Genomic DNA, 16854 nt, shown 5'->3' on the forward strand with positions numbered 1-16854 from the left:
ACACGACCGAGCGGATGGGCCGGTTCTGCCTGGTGCGGGCGGTCAGGCTCCCACGTGGGACTAGGGAGGCCTGCTACCCCTACCCGAAGGGTCCTTACGGCCGCCGGGGCTTAATTTGGGGCAGGCACGGAACAACTACATAACGGAGACAGGCTGCATGCAGGTTGGGAGAGCGGCCGAGACTGTGCCTTGTAAGTTTTGCAGCAGTGTACTGTATTTTCACATTGTTTTTGTGCCACTATCTGTCAGCGGGGGCGGGGGGTAGCAGCCTGAATGCTGAGCTACGAGGGGACATGTGGGTGGCATTGGATGGTGCATGGTGTACGGGATAGCTACCCACAGGGCACATGTTTGTTACTTTAGGATACGGTTGCCGCCTGATCGTCACGTTGCGCGCTGGACGTTTTGCCTGGGTTTTTCGGTTTGCTTATTTCAGTTACGCGAGTAATCTGATTTTGGTGCTTGTATTTGCGCACTCTTTCTCTTCTCTATTCGGGGCATGACCGTCGGACGGTTTTCCATATGCAGATTCAAATTGTTGCTGACGTGTGCGCATACCGTGTTAAAGTAACCTATGCAACCAGAAGTTTTGAGTGAAATGGTGAACCGCGTTTCTCATAGCTACCGGGAATGACGCTACCACGTGGGTAGTACAATGGTGGCCATGGCCTATTCGAAGTCTTCACGTGCACTCTATGAGCGGCAGGTATTTACCAAACGGCATGGCACAGGGCTGTACCCTTTGCGCTCGACGGCTTTCAGTATATCACATGTGTGCTTGCAAGCAAATACCCTTCCAAGGCAACAAGCAAGTAATCACTCTCCTCGGAATTGTAAATCCGACTGATGGTACAATTGAGGCCTCATTATATCCGGCAAATAGTGCTACATGGGAACATGTTAGGTCAACATCACTTATTGTCCATAGCATCTCTAATCGGTGCTCTCCGCGCCAGTTGACGGTGTCGTTTTACGTCCAGGAAACTGAGATCTTCCCTGGTGAGGCTCTGCATGGTAGACCCTCTCGTCACAACATGTTGTCGTTCGGTACTATTTACTCTATACTTTAATGTGGCCTGTCCTAGCGGACAACCTACTGGTGACTTGGCCCTCAGCCTTTTGTCTGTTAAGCCACATAATCGACCCCATGATAATCGTGAATCTAGAATTCCATTCATCAAAACTTCAGGAATTCAGTCCCGTACTACTGGACCTCTGGTCACAAGACAGGCATCCTCGCTGATTCATCCACGGTTGGTAAACGACCATTGGGCTCTAACCGTCTCCGGATTCAGCAGCAGGATAGGTCAGTGCGGGAACTCAGTGGCGGGGTGATCGGAGAGTCGAGGGGGCATCACAGAGAGACGGATGGCACCACCAGGTCTTCGGGTTTTTGGGTTGTGAGCGAGTACAGCTTTGTCTGGGGGCCATCAGGTCACTGGTTGCGTGCTCGTTAGGGCCGACTAAGAATGCCTGATCTGTTCTGTCTCCTCTATTAATCCCGCCAGCCATGTGCGGGAGACCACATTGTCGTTGCATTCTGCCTATTTCTCTTGCACAGGTGACGGACCGGGACCGGTGTTAAGCCCTTTACAGATGGTGGTACTCCTTTCTAAACCTCTATCTCGTCACATCATACTAAATGACATTTCTATTTAGATGCAGTGAACTTATTTGGTCCTATAAAACAGGACAGATAGCGAAGTCTTAAACATTAAAAGGTTTAATTGTAAAAATTTTGGCGTACAGAAATTAGAAGTATGGCCAAAATCGGGTAAGCAATAAATCCGAGTGCAATGCTCAACGCGTAGAATCGCTCAGAGAACTCTGTAAGGTTCAGGCCGACAAATAAAGAGACTAGAATGGGAGAGTGTCCTGACATGACTTCACCTCCAAGTGCCGGTAAGGAAAGGCATCTCACCGATCTAAAAAGAGCACACTTTTATAGGGTTTCTGATCAAAAGAATTCATACATTAAAAACAGCTGTACATGGTTCTCACAAAACACACCGGTCAGAATTAAGTGCTGTGCAGCAGTTTCAAAGAAATGCTTTTAGAAAGTCTCTCACAATTCTTCAATATGGGACTTCTTGCAAACACTACAGGTACTAGGACAAATATTGGTACATTATGTTTGATTCTGCTAAGACACCTGGGGGACAACCTTGCACATGAGCTATTGTGCTGGTACAACATTGATACTTGTCTTGCCTGTGGGGTGTACATTCTAATATTGTTGTTGTGGGGTATAAAAATGCGAGTTTATCATCATGATACAGGACACCCAGCACAGGGCATCCATGGATTAGCAGAGTTCATTCTTACTGGAATGGATAGGAGTATGTATTCATTTGTGAGCGAACAGTGGAACTGGGTATGCAGCCTGTAATTTCAGTGCTATGTGGAGCCAAGTTCACACAAGAGTACGTCCGACCATGGGATTCGGTTTTGGTTTTGGTTGGTGTACATAAATTAGTATCCGTGGACAATGGATGGGTGCTCACTAGAATTGGGTCCTGGGTGGTAATTCAGCTGGCAAACATTTGGTGTGGAAGAGTTGGCATGCGCACACATATAGGAAAATATTTGAACAAACTGGGTGTTGTCTGGGAGAAAGATAGGGAGGGGGCACAATGGGAGGGGAACAATCTACAGAGTCACACCACCTCATCGGTGAATCACATAGTTTATGTAAATCAAGGATTAAGGAACTGCTTCCCACATTTCAAAGGGATTTCAGGATGGCCGGTTCAGACACTCTGTACACCTTGATCATCCCTAGCATCAGATACATGAAGATTACGGAGCACAACCGTGGTACGGTATAATAACTGACCCTGTGGTCCGTTAGGTTTTCAGAGACTCAGATTAATGCAATATATGCACAACATAAAAAATGTTTTCGATTGGCAAAGAAATCCTTTAAAGTCTGGATTTTGTTAACTCGAGGTGTATACTTTTTGGGGTGTCGGCCTAGGTGCAGGTTGGGGAGCTCGAGCGGACGGTACGGGCGTTATCGGCGGGAACGGGGACGGCGGCGGGGTTAGGCCGTGGGGCTTTTCGAGTCGTGTGTAGGTGAGAGGTACGTTCTCTGCAGTGGGTTTTTTCCTGGCGGACAGGCTTTGGGGGGTGACGCACTGTGTGGAGGACTTCTTCCGGGGCGCCAGAGAGGAGGCACGGTCCCATGTCGGTGTGGTCATTTTCCGTATTGAGCTCGACTCCGTGGCCAGGGAACACACCCGCCGGAGGACAGGGGGGTCGCAGCGCGCAGGGGGGTCTGACGCGGAACGGTGACGCTGCCAGGTCGGGGGCTGCGGGTATGGTAGGTGACGGGGGGGAGTTGGGGGCACTGCGCAGGGGGTTTCTTCCTGGCGGACGGGCTCCGGTGTGGGACACGCATACGGAGGGCTTCTCTCTGGTGGGACGGCCGGCTTCAGCGGACTGCCGGCAGGCGCTGGGCGGCTTCTCAGGCCTTCTGTTGACAGGGGGGGGCCCTGGGCGCCAGAGAGGGGGCACGGCCCCGGTTCAGTGCGGCATACCTCGTAGGGAGCTCGATCCGCGGTCAGGAAGCACGCCCCCGGGGGGTGACGTTGACGGAGGGCATGGCCCTATACAGTTAGTGACGGAGGGCATGGCCCTATGCATGGATGACTGAAGGCATGGCCCCGATGCATTGGCGACGGAGGGCATGGCCCTATTGCATTGGTGACGGAGGGCATGGCCCTATAAGTCGGTGACGGAGGGCATGACCTATATGTGGGTGATGGAGGGCATGGCCCTATACGTTGGTGGCAGGGGCATGGCCCTATACCTTGGGGACGGAGGGCATGGCCCTATACCTGGGTGACGGAGGGCATGGCCCTATACATTGGTGACGGAGGGCATGGCCCTATACCTTGGTGACGGAGGGCATGGCCCTATACATTGGTGACGGAGGGCATGGCCCTAGACATGGGTGACGGAGGGCATGGCCCTAGACATTGGTGACGGAGGGCATGGCCCTATACGTGGTGATGGAGGGCATGGCCCTATACGTGGTGATGGAGGGCATGGCCCTATACATTGGGACGGAGGGCATGGCCCTGGGGTTAGGGGGGAGGACCTGCCGGCGGTTTGAACGCATGGACCGGACGGTACAGGGTTTGAAGGGGGTACGCGGCAGCCATATAGTTAGGGGGTGGTCCTGCCGAATGGGGCAGGTGGCACGTTCCGGGTTAAGGGAGGGGGGAGTCCTAGGGGGGGGGTCGAGGTCCGTTAGCACGTCCCTCGAGTGGCGGTTCTTCCTAATATATGGGGTAAGAGTAGGAGAACTGTTTGGATGATCGGGGGGTAGGTCAAGCACGATAAAGTATTTAGCCAGGTGGAGAGGCAAATTGACGTTATGCTAATTGTTACTGTTTGTGGATTGTGGGAATCAGTTAGGGGAGGGGGTGGGGGTGAGGCAGGAAATTACATATTTAGGAGTTTTAGATTGTGCGGCGCAGGCCAAGGATGTTATTGTGTAGGATGCACCTGCTTCCAATAAAGCGGCCTTTATCACACTTACTTTGAGTCTCGGGTCGGTGCTTTCTTCCCCCCCCCCCTTTCCCCAATGGGCCCCAATGGGGTCCTGGGGGGGGCGGCCGACCGAAGGGAGGCCTGCCCCGCCCGGGGGAATTTGGGGCCGGGGAAAGGGGGGGGGGTAGAGATGGCGCCGCACGGGGAAGGGCTGGGTTGTGTCAGTAGCTTTTGGGCTGGGCGGCGGGGCTTGGTTTCGGCTTCCGTTGGGCTGTGGTAACTGCCCGGCCACGCGGCAGAGACACCATTTTAGGTGAGGTGTCTCGGCCGCCGGGCGGGGGGTGGCGGTTGGATAAAAAATTTTTGTCCTCCCTCCCTCCCTGGGCCATGATTTGGGGGGGTGCCCACGGGCAGGCATCGCTCTTTGCGGGGGAGTTTGGGAGCTATGGGGATTTTGGGCTGGGTTTTTGTTGGAGGCTGGTGCAACTAGGGGTTTGGATAGGGGTGATGAGTGTTTTAGACGTTACATCTTGGTGTCATTAGGCTCAATCCCTTTTGGTATGAATAGAATCGGAAGAGTGCGGGCTTTGTGGAAATTTGCTCTTTAGTTGTATGGATTAAAGCGTAGACAGCCGACACGTGTGTCGCCCGGTGGCGAATTGCGCCAGGGCTTTTTCGAGGCTGTTTACAATGTTTTGTATTCGGGCACAAAGGGGGTTTTTGGAGGGGGTGGGGGGTTTCGCATGTCGCTGGAGCAGGTGTGGGGTGCATTCTGTATGTAGGGGCGGTTCTTCCTAATATATGGGGTAAGAGTAGGAGAACTGTTTGGATGATCGGGGGGTAGGTCAAGCACGATAAAGTATTTAGCCAGGTGGAGAGGCAAATTGACGTTATGCTAATTGTTACTGTTTGTGGATTGTGGGAATCAGTTAGGGGAGGGGGTGGGGGTGAGGCAGGAAATTACATATTTAGGAGTTTTAGATTGTGCGGCGCAGGCCAAGGATGTTATTGTGTAGGATGCACCTGCTTCCAATAAAGCGGCCTTTATCACACTTACTTTGAGTCTCGGGTCGGTGCTTTCTTCCCCCCCCCCCTTTCCCCAATGGGCCCCAAACCCACCCTTCCACACATCTCAGGGTCTCTTTGCTTTGTGAAGTTAGATGGAGGAATGATTCTGTAATATCCCTGCTCTGTTCAATGGCAGAAGGTACATTTCAAGCGGGAATTCGAGAAAGACTAATTAAGGTCATTTCTACATAATTAGACACGGTCCCTATTTTGACTGTCCCCCTTACTTTTATGTTGCTGCAGAAGGATCACATCTCTGCCAGTCTGGGCAAGTACTTCTCACAAGGCTTGCGCGTGAATTCAATGTGTGTGTGTTTTATATTACATTTGCTTACAGCAGTCCTGCCTGTGGTATGCTAGGTGAACCAAATCTCTGCTTTATTCGTTAGTCCTTAGAGAAAGGACCGGGGCAATGAGGTCGGACGGGGAGGCAGTGCCCCTGTTCATTTACAGTTAATCTATATTCATGTGGGTTATGAGTACGTAGTGTTGCCATGCATTCAACTTACATTGGCATACATCATAACGTGAACTCCGATCGATGCAAAAGAAGTGTAATATATCAAAGAATAATAAAGTCTATGTGGAAAGTGTACTACTTATTCCGTACGTAGGCGTAAAACATCCATGCTTCACTGACGACTGGCATTAATCACCTACCACCTTCCCACACCACACACTGTTGAGACATCAGACCTGACTAAAATAGGCAAAACTCGAATGTGTTTTTATTTCAGAACAGCAGAGTAATGTCAACAATGTTCCCACGGGTGACTCACTGGGACTTTTGAAGTGATGCATGTATAATATGTCTTGTACACAAGTACTAACAGAACTAAAATATACAAGCGAGACAAACAAATAAATGATTATGCTGACAGACATGTAATTTCAGTTGTCTTAGTTTCAGGCCTTCTATTTTCCAACACTCCCAGTTATTGTTCTTCATTTTAACAAACTGAATCTCTTTTATAGAAAAATACCTTGCATGTAATTTAGTTCCAGTGAGCATCCCTCTGTTTCCCAGGCATGATGGCTACTTTACTTAAGGGGTTTACTGACACAATATCCACAATAATATTGTGTAATAAAAATTTTGCGTAAAAAAACATTATTTACAAAAATATACCCTGCCTATACTTATAACAATAACCACAAAAATATCAGCAAAATATTTTTGACACTAATCTCGTTCAAAAATATACAAATATATAGATTTTTAAAAATAAATTGAGTTCAACTTAGTGAATGTTAAATGTTTTGACATACACATTTAATATAATGTAAATTAAATACATTCCACTAATATTCAAATACTATATATCAATATATAATTACATAAACACACAAACACATGGAGTTAGGAGCAGGGGGAACATGGCGGCCTTGCACTAAGCAGCCACAGGCAAGTGTATGCCCTTTCCCCTGCCACCTTGCTGCACTCATACCTGAGAAGATCTTCTGTTCTAGGGTGGCTCCCCTGCGGCGAGGGGGGTCACACCTTTTCTTCGGTATATGTGTAGTGCCCAATGTCAATATTTCTAAAGAAACAAAGATCCCTTACTCGCAAGAAAACATATTTATTTACATAGAGATGCAACAAGGTCTATGTTAGGTGATCATACAATGGACAATCCATACATTTATTGGGTTTTAAAATAAAACATCAAAATAGAGTGGGAGAACAAGTAAAAGAGAAAAAACTTCTAAGCTCAGACAATTCTTCATGTGACTACAATAAAAATGCAATGGTTATCTCACATATATTGTCAAGTACTGATGTTCACATGAACAATTATATAGCAACAATTCGAATCATGGTACTGTGCTTGACAACGTTTCAATCCCCTTATAGGATATACGGTTCACAATTAAGACATAAGAGATTATGCCTGAGACAAATATGACTGCTGAACCATCAACAATTGTCTGGAGATCAAGGAGAAATGGACTAACACCTCACGTAAGGTTTGAAGGGAGGGTACATCAATATAGTGACCTAAAACAAGGCTGTGGTGAAGTCATAACAATGAGCTGTAATAAGCCACAAGCAGGATTACAGTATCATGAGAATTAAGCGCAGTGCCCAACTGCGGGGAGGCCAAGGATTGTATAACCATGCAGGCTGTACCTGGTGCGAACCACCACAAGAACATCATTGAAGTGAAGCCTGGTGTAAATGCCGCAGGACGCCACACAAAAGGGATAAGGATAGCCAATTACAGGCAGAATGTAAGTGTGCTGAGACCACAGGAGTCTCAGTCTCAGCACACAACCCCTCCCCTGCGGGGGGAGGGTCACACCTTTTCTTTGGTACTTGTGTTGTGACCATTGTCAGTAGCACTCCCCCTCACCCCGGATGCCAAAACAGGAATACCCAGCTGAGAGCGCCAGCGTGGCAGGATGGACCTTGCCCAAGTCACACTCGACAGTGTCAGCACAAGCAATGAGGAGTGGGCCTGGATAAGGATTTCAGCAGTGACAGCAGGTTCGTACTCACACCACAGACATTCCTGGGGTAAGTCTTGTAGCAGATTTCTCCCCAGCGGCCTCTAAAGTCACTCACTGTAAAACCTCAATGTAGTACTGCTTGGGGGCTCTGGGGCTTCAAATCGTCAGCTTGGGAAGCCTACTAGACTGACTAACAAGCTATTAGGAGCTAGAGGTAGGAAAGCACCTGCTGTCCAGATCAAAGTAACACCATTCTTTAAGTCTTGTCTTAAAGTCATGGCCTCGAATGCTCTTCATCAGAATGTTGAAGGGGCTCATGAGGGGGATACGGGAAGGCAGAGCCAGAATACAGAATCTCCCCACATTTCTCCTTGTGCAAATAGTGCAGGTATACTAAGGGCAGTAACCAGTCCAGGTACGAACAGCCCTACTCAACACATCCCACCATTAACTACCAACAACAGATTTGAGGCTGTTGCTCCACTAGATAGGCCCGAGCATGGAGGCGAGCCCTGTCAAGGTGATCAGCAGGAGAGAATTGCTCCCTTTGGGTTCCTTAGCAGTTGAGATGGGGCTGAGATGGTCGGGGTACAGGAAGAGGAGTCACTAGCGGCTATCCTACTGGGCCTTAAGATGGAGATCAAGAGAGGGTTTTAGGTATCCAAGACTAACCAGTAGAGGATTCAAGTGTCTTCTCTGGTTGTAAGCTAGAAATTGGATGAGCTGGCCGAGCGGACTAGAGCACTAGAGGAAAAGGTTGTCCTGGTCAAATAAAATATACAGAAGAATGCAACCAGAATCGGTTTGTTGACCAAGCAAAATCAAGGTCCGAGGGAGGATTTGGAGAGGTTTGCGAATCATTCTTGGAGGAATATTTTCCAGGTCCTAGGTATCCTGGAGGTAGAGAAAGGTGGTGACATGGAGTTCTTTTTCATAGCATTATTAATAGACTCAGTTCTCAAGGATAAGCCTGATATTAACCTCGAACAGGAGACCCAGAGAGCATACAGGGACCTATTTAAAGGAAATCTGAAGCACCAAAAACCCAAGAAAATCCTGGTAAATATCCTTTCTTACGCAGTGAAAGAGGCCATCTTAGGTATTGCTCTGAATTGTGGGTCCCTCTCCGGCAAAGGTTCTTCCTTTACTATTAGGTCCCATGTGTGTAAGGCTAAAGACCAACGTCAATGGGAGCTCGGAATGAGAAACCGTACTTCGCTTGAAAAACGTTGAAGTGCGGATTGTCTCCATCAAAAGGGGTACAAATTACTGGGGTTTTTCTAGGTTCACTCTGTTTCCGGTCCGGTAGTGGTGAGGGGGAAAATGCAGTTTTTACAGTTTTGTTTGCACCACTCCCTCCCAGGGGATGCTCTTAGGCATTTAAAATGCTAACTGGTAGTGGGGGGGGGGGCACCCCAGGGTGAGGTCTGGGATGGGGCACTAGGTGGGGAGCAGTGGGGAAAAAACTAAAATCACCAAGCTGTTGCTTTTCTGATCATTTATGCAGATACAAATTTATCATAGGAAGAAGGGCAAGAGGTGCTTAGAAATTAAATGGGGGTAAGCAAAGCGATATGTTTTTTAACTTGGAATGTAAATGGCCTCAGGTCAAAGGTGAGACATACATTGGTTCTCCAGTATCAGATAGTATGGCTCATATTATTAACCTTCAGGAGACCTATTTAACAGCAAATAAGAGTAGAGCCCTCTTTTCTAAACATAGGTGGATTGGGAATTATATAGCTTCGGATACAATGGAGTATTGCAAAGGGGTTGCAATCCTTTTGAGGAAAGGAGCAGGGGTGGGTGTGCTGTGCTCGAAATCCAATAGCTCAGGTAGGTGGGTCTTGGCATGGATAAGAGGCTCTGATTATGAATTACTATATTCAAGCTTTTATGGCCTGGACGCTGATGATCCATTCCATCTTTTGACCCTGGAATGGAACCTGGTAGAATATTCACTACTGGTGACCCTGAAGGGTGATTTTAACACTGTTGAATATCAGTCCCAATAGATCCACAAGGAGGGGTTGTATCCGTACACCCAAGACCAGACAGGCTCTAAGAAGTATGCTGTAGGACTTGGGTTCGGTGGATGTATGGCACCATCAAATGTGTCAGAAAAGAGGCACACAATTACATAGCAAGAAATATAACCACTTTTCAAGGCTAGACTATATCTTTGTCCATAATGACTTAGCAGATAAGGTCTAAGAGATAAACCACCTGCCTGGGCATATCTCCGACCTTCAGCTGTGACCAAGCTTTCTCAGTGCCCTGGTTATAGGTAGAATTCTAGGTGGCCAGTTAATCGTGCCCTTTTCTTAGAAGCAGGAGTACGATCAGCTTTAAAGTGGTGATTTTTCCATAGATAATATATGATCTACCCACCAAGCTATAATCTGGGATACTTTTAAGGCTTTCATATGTGGGGGTCTTGTAAATTCAAGTGGTTTTGAAGAATAAATCAGATAGTGCAGAGATTATCTCCCGGGAACAAGAAATAGGGACATTGGAGGCTACCTTGCAAGCGCAGAATTTTCTTCTTGGTAGGGATCAAACACTAAAGAGTCTGGAAGAGACGCAGCTAAATTTCAAAATCAAGCTGAAGAAGAAGTACAGGGTGAAGTGGCAGGCCAGGTGTCTGAATCTTTTTGAGTATGGGGAGCAATCAAGATCACTTTTGGCATGCAAGAGGAGATTAGAGAGGTCCAGGAACAAAATCAAGGAGTTGATTACTGATTCCCTGGGGGCATTTCCAAAAAGGCAGGAGAAATGCAGGAACAACTAGCCACCCTATTCTGGTGCTGTATACCAAGGAGGTCTATCCAGACCTAAATAGGTTTAGGGAATTGTTGAGTGACAGGAACATTCCTGGGCTCACGGAGTCAGGAAAGGAGTCCTTTGAGGCACAGATTACTGAGGCAGAAATTGGGGAGCACTTGAAACATGCTAAGAATGGGAAGGCATCAGGCCCAGATACCATTCCCTCAGAGTTTTATAAGCTATTGAAGGAAGTGGTTGCACTTGTCTGTGGCAAACTGTGTAACTCTATTTATTTGGAGAACACCCAGATCACAGATTCATGGAGGGAAGCCAAGTTAGTGTTATTTTGAAAACCTGCTAAGGATATCAAAAAGGCAAACTCATATCAGCCAATCTCTTTACAAATCAAATCAAATAAGTTTTTATTTGTTTTGGTACTCAGCTGAGGACCACAAAATATAACACAGTTACAAAAATGAAATCACAATTATTAATATAATATTAAAAATGATTTTAGAAATTTAAAAAAGTTGTAACATACCCATTCATTGGGTGGTTGTTTGCATACAAGTAGCAGATTTTTTACTTTTACAATTCTACATTTGGTATATATAGGATCAAGAAATCTAGAGCGTGCTGCAACTATATGTGGATGAGGACAGACAAATAACATATGCTCAATGTCCTGATCTCCTCCATGACAGAGTTTACATTTCGGAGATTCATCCGCTGACCATCTTGCAGTAAAAGTTTGCAGTGGTAGGATGCCTAAGCGCAACATTGTTATTGCCCTTCTTGCACCGTGGGTAAGAGAAAACCCAACATATGGCTGAAGGACCTTATATTCCAATGTTTCAATGTAGAGTTTGTATGAAGTTAGCTTATTACAATGAGCGCAGTCAAGGTCGAAGCTCAATCTTGGAGTGACATTTTTTAAAAAGAGCTTCAGCTGAGAGGTAGACCAGGTGAGCAGAATATCTTTGCTGAGATTAGCAATTTTAAATGCTGCTAACATATTCTTATAAAAAATATAATTTGTAGCTTTTGTTTCAAAGGTCTCGATCTTTAACAAAGAGCGCAATGTCCCTTCCTTGGCATGCAGAATATATTAAGCCCATCTTATGACGTTGGCAACGGCTGTAGCGTAGGTGCTTGTTAAAGAAAATTCGAGCCTAAGTGCTTGAACTGGTATAGATTTAGAAACCTTAAGGATTTTTTTCAAAATTTTTCCTTCGTTTAGATCCATGTACGACCATTGTTTCATTGGAATATGTTCAGTAGCATAAGATAGGACCGGTGGAATTTTTACTCTATACACTTTCATCAGAGTAGCAAAGTGTCTGTTTCCTGTGGCAGAGTATAATTTGGAGAGTGCCCCGGCATGTATTTCTGATTTTCTTTTTAAGTTGTTTATCTGTTTTAAGTTATGTAAGTTCTTTGTAAAAATCCTGCCAAGGTAGGTATATTCATCCACTTCTTCAATTTTTACCCCATCAAGCTTCCAACTGTATTTTACATTTTCTTTCTTACATGAAAAAGCTACCACTTTAGTTTTTGTTAGGTTTGGGATTAGGAAGTGAGATTTAGAATATTCATTTAAGATGTCTAGGAGCTTTTGTAAGCCAAATGGTGTTAGATCCAACATTACTATGTCATCTGCGTATAGCAGAGCATGCACACTTTGTAAAGCAATCTTGGGAGGTAAACTTAAACTTTGTTGTAAATGGCTCGGTAGATCGCTAAGATACAGTGAAAATAACATCGGCGCTAAAAGGCATCCTTGTTTAAGTCCATTGGCCGTTTTGATTTGCTTAGATAAGCCTTTTTCGCTACCCATTTGTACCTGGGACCAAGTGTTGGAGTGAAGATTAATTATGACCTGCAGCAGATATTCAGGGATTCCCATTCTCCTTAGCTTTCTCCACAATGTAGGTCTATCTACGCGATCAAACGCCGTAGAATAGTCTATGAATGCAGCGTACACTGGTTGTGATTTTCCTACAGTATATTTATCTAAGATGGTCTGGAGTATGGAGATATTATCCGTTACAGAATGATTCGGTCGAAAACCAGCTTGGTGCATAGGTATTAATCTTTGCGAAAACGCCCAGTCTTTCAGTCTATCTAATACCTCCGCAGCAAAGATTTTTCCTGTGGCGTCCATCAGAGCTATTTGACGGTAGTTACAGGCAGCAGTTTTACTACCCTTTTTGTAAATAGGAATTATAATACTCCCCTGCCACGATTTGGGTATTCTTCCAGATTTTAAGATAAAATTAAAAAGGGGTTGTAACATCTGACTCCACTCCTTTGGATTTGCTTGCAAGACCTTAATTGGAATTTGATCTGGGCCTGATGCTGCTGTGCTTCTTGCGTTTCTGATGTGCAATTCAATAGAGATTGATGTGGTATCTGCTATCAGTGAAGAGGGCTTTTCTGTATTAATATTTATATCGCTTCTGTCATATTGAGTTACATTTTCCTTATATAACTCTGTCAGGTAATTTTCCCATTCTTGAGGTGATACTGGTATGGCATTTATTTCTTTTTAGTTCCTGTTATTTTTGCAATTAGAGACCAGTACTTCCGTTGATTATGGTTTTTGGCAGCAATTTGGATACCTACCCAATTATTGTCTTGCATTTTTGTTTTATGACTATATTTTTCTCTTCTCAATTGATTTTTTAATTTGTTGATATCTTGCTGAGTTGATGGAGAAAATTTCAAATATTGTGCTCGAATCAATTTATTGAGCGTTTTCCTATTTATGCTGTTTTTGGCTTTTTTGTTAGTTCTGGTAGTTTTTTGTTTTAACATATCTGTAAGAGCATTCTTAAGTTCATTAATGATATATTAAAAATTTGTAATCTCATTAGAAAAATACCTGTTAGTTAAGAGTTGAGAAGATGTAATCATTACATTAATGTTGTTCAAGGTCGTAGTATTCCAAAATATCCGTCGCTGTTTCTTGCTTACTTCAATAGTGCTGTTACTGAACATAATATAATTTGTCGAAGAAGAATGGGCCCACCATTCGGTTTTTAAGTGTAGAAGTGCATGATCACTTTCGTCCGAGAAATTAATACTCATATGCAATGCTGTCTCTACTAATTCCAGTCCACAGATTATATAGTCAATTATTGATTGGGACCCGTTTCCTCGTCTTGTGCAAGAGGCCGGGATGTCTCCTTCCACGTTGCCGTTCAGGATTGTCCCATTTAAATTTGGCAAATATGTTAACAACAATTTTCCTCGCTTATCAGACGTTTTACCCTTGGGAAATTTTGGTAAAGGAAATTCCAGTTTTTCTTCTTCGTATATTTTTGCCCATTTTCTGATCTCGGCGTTTGAAATGTTTCCATTCAGATCCCCCAATATTAAGTATGACGTATTTGCTCTATCTTCAATTATCTTAGTGATAGCTTCCATAATGTCTACAAACGTGGAATCTTGACTAGCACCTGGAGGAGCGTATATATTAAACATTAGAAAAGTCTTTTTAGAATCAAGCTTATGTGTTTTCAGCGAAACTTGAATGCATTGGAAGTTCTCAGAGTTAGTTTTGACAACTTCTTGGTTCCATAAGTAATCCTCATTTAACAAGATTGCTAGTCCGCCCTTTGCATGGCCCCGATTTGTGGCTTTTGCTGGAATGTCATAAACGTAGTAGCCCTTCTGAACGAAAGAATTTGTTGTCCAGGTTTCCTGCAGAGCCAGGATGTCAGGCTGATTTTTTATAGCTTCATTCATTTTATTTATGGTTTTTCCGGCCATGTTCCATGAGGTGATCGATAAACCTTTGTTAAACAGCATGCTGTGTCTTATAAGTTGTTTTGTTGCTGTTTAAAATCTCTGAAACCCATGCCCAGGACTTTATTGATTTCTTGTCCGTTGTTAGTTCTGGGTCATGGCTCCATACTTTTCTTTCACCTTTGTTCACATGGATTTTGAACGTGTTATTCCATGAGTGTGTTGAACGTAAGTCATCTGGTGTGAGATTCTTTTCATACCGATTTCCATTTGGCATGTCCGTATTTGTGTCAAAGAGACCTGTGGTCATTTTATTAGAGTATCTTTTCTTTACTTGGACTCTTTCGATAACGTCGTAACCACATTTGTGCAGTATTTCCTTTTCAGTTAGAATGATCCCGGGGAGCACTGAAGACCAGAATGAAACCTCCACTATTTTACAGTTCTCTTTTATAGGAAAATTCACAAGGTCTATTTCTTTACTTGTTAGCGAATGTAAAGGGGATATTTGCTGTAAGAGGTTAATTATCCTTCCTCGATTTAAAGGGATATTATCCGTGGGAAAGAGCTCTTCAAAAAGCAAATACTTAGATGAGATGTTTTGTCCGCTGAGAGCCACATTGTTATGTTTGTCTGCTAGTCTCTTATTAGTTCGATTAATTCTTTCGGTACATAAGGCAGGTATAAAATCGTTTGCTCTATGGTTCAATGCCTTTACTGATTGAATATTTTCAGTGACACTTGTTGCTTCCGGAATAGAGATTTTGGGAGTTATGATATCATCCTGTCCCTCTTGAACTTTTTGAGGAGTACTTATGTTTTTAAATTTCAGCTTACGAGATTTCTTTTTGTTTATTCTTCTTAACGGCTTCCTTCTTTTATGTTTCTCCTTTTTTCCTTGAGTACTTTTTATTTCAGGAAACTTCTCTCCTCTGTCTTCGTCAGAAGAGGGTTTAATAGAATTACTTTGTTCTTGCTTAACATTCACAGTATTTTGCGTATTTATTTTATTTGGGGCTGAAAAGATTGGAAACTGTTTGATGTTATGTGAGGGTTCTTCTTTAAATAGTTTCTTTAGGGAGTATATTTTAACATCCTTTTGCTTTTTTCGGATTTTATTATCAGAGTTTTCTAGTGTAAATATGTCAGATGTTTGAGTACTGATGTCGCATGTGGTAGTAAGCACTATGTTTTTAGAGTAATTTGTAGAGTCGATGTTGTTTTCCTTATTCTCTTCAGATATTTGCGGTTTTAATGTGGCATCAGCCTGTGCTTTCTTCTTTTTTCTTCTACTAGAAATTTTAGAATGCCAATTTGGACGTCTAAAGTTTGATCCGAATTTTCCAGTATGTTACCTAAAAAAGATAGAACCGATTCCAAAATTTCCTGTAGGGAATACAGTGCTTTTGACATTGGTGTTGCAGTGATTGTTGAGTTAATGTTTTTAGGTAGAAATAAGTCAAAGGAGGAGTCTAAGGCTGGATCTTGTTCAGGTAGTTTTTTCAGGGAGCTATAGAATAACTTATCCTGTTTTGATTGTAGCTCCAGGTCATTATCCATCGTCTGAGTATCTATGTCGTGTAGCTCCTCAACACGAGAATGATTACCCGTTTTTCGGATGGGTGTTAGGGAAGATGATTGTAATATTTCGCATTTCTGATGTTGTGATTCCTGAGTTGAGAACAATAGATTCTGATTATGTTCAACATTAATTTCGATAGAGTTATGATTACTTTGATAATCCACTGGGGGTAATTCTTTTAGCTCTGTATTGATGGTAGTGTTGAGTATTGTTGGGATTTCTTCAGCGTGTGTGGGTACTTGTTTCTTTGATGATACGGTTAGAAAATAATTACTGATTGCCGGAGTCCTAGTAATCCGACCATGTTTGATTGATTTATCTGAGGATTTTCTGACCGCTTCCTCGGTACCCATTCGCTTCATGAATATCGTGCGTGATCTTAGTTTTTTATAAGCCATGTATCTTTCCTGTTAATGACTTACAAAGCGAGATTAAACTTAACACACTGCTCAACTGTCGTTACAAAATCAAGAAAATGGAGTACTTCGATGTTTCACTCTTGCTACAGTTGCATTGGTTATTAATCAAACCCTATATGCCGTGAATCAATGGGTCACAGTTGGAATAGGAAAGGAAAATGAAAATGGTGTGGCCCGTCCCATCCTTGGACGTCCCCGGACGGCCACAGACGGCCCGCCCTTTGCCCGGGCTTCGCCCCGTGCTCCGACCCGCGCGCGTCCCGCGATGCGCGTTACAGGGATTGTTTCAGTGGTATTTAGTATTGTGGGGGTGTGGCACTG

General features: G+C 44.2%; 1 long non-coding RNA gene across 1 annotated transcript in view; it reads right to left on the reverse strand.

Annotated features, from left to right (window-relative positions):
* Window positions 1-7013: 7013 nt before the first annotated feature.
* The window catches only part of LOC147718823 (uncharacterized), a 135844-nt gene continuing 126003 nt past the window's right edge, over window positions 7014-16854 (reverse strand). The window contains exon 4 of the long non-coding RNA XR_015310008.1: window positions 7014-7106. This is a non-coding gene — a long non-coding RNA (uncharacterized LOC147718823). The remainder of the gene's footprint in view (window positions 7107-16854) is intronic.

Source organism: Lissotriton vulgaris, chromosome 4_1 (assembly GCF_964263255.1).
Source record: "Lissotriton vulgaris chromosome 4_1, aLisVul1.2, whole genome shotgun sequence".
Taxonomy (NCBI): Eukaryota; Metazoa; Chordata; class Amphibia; order Caudata; family Salamandridae; genus Lissotriton; species Lissotriton vulgaris.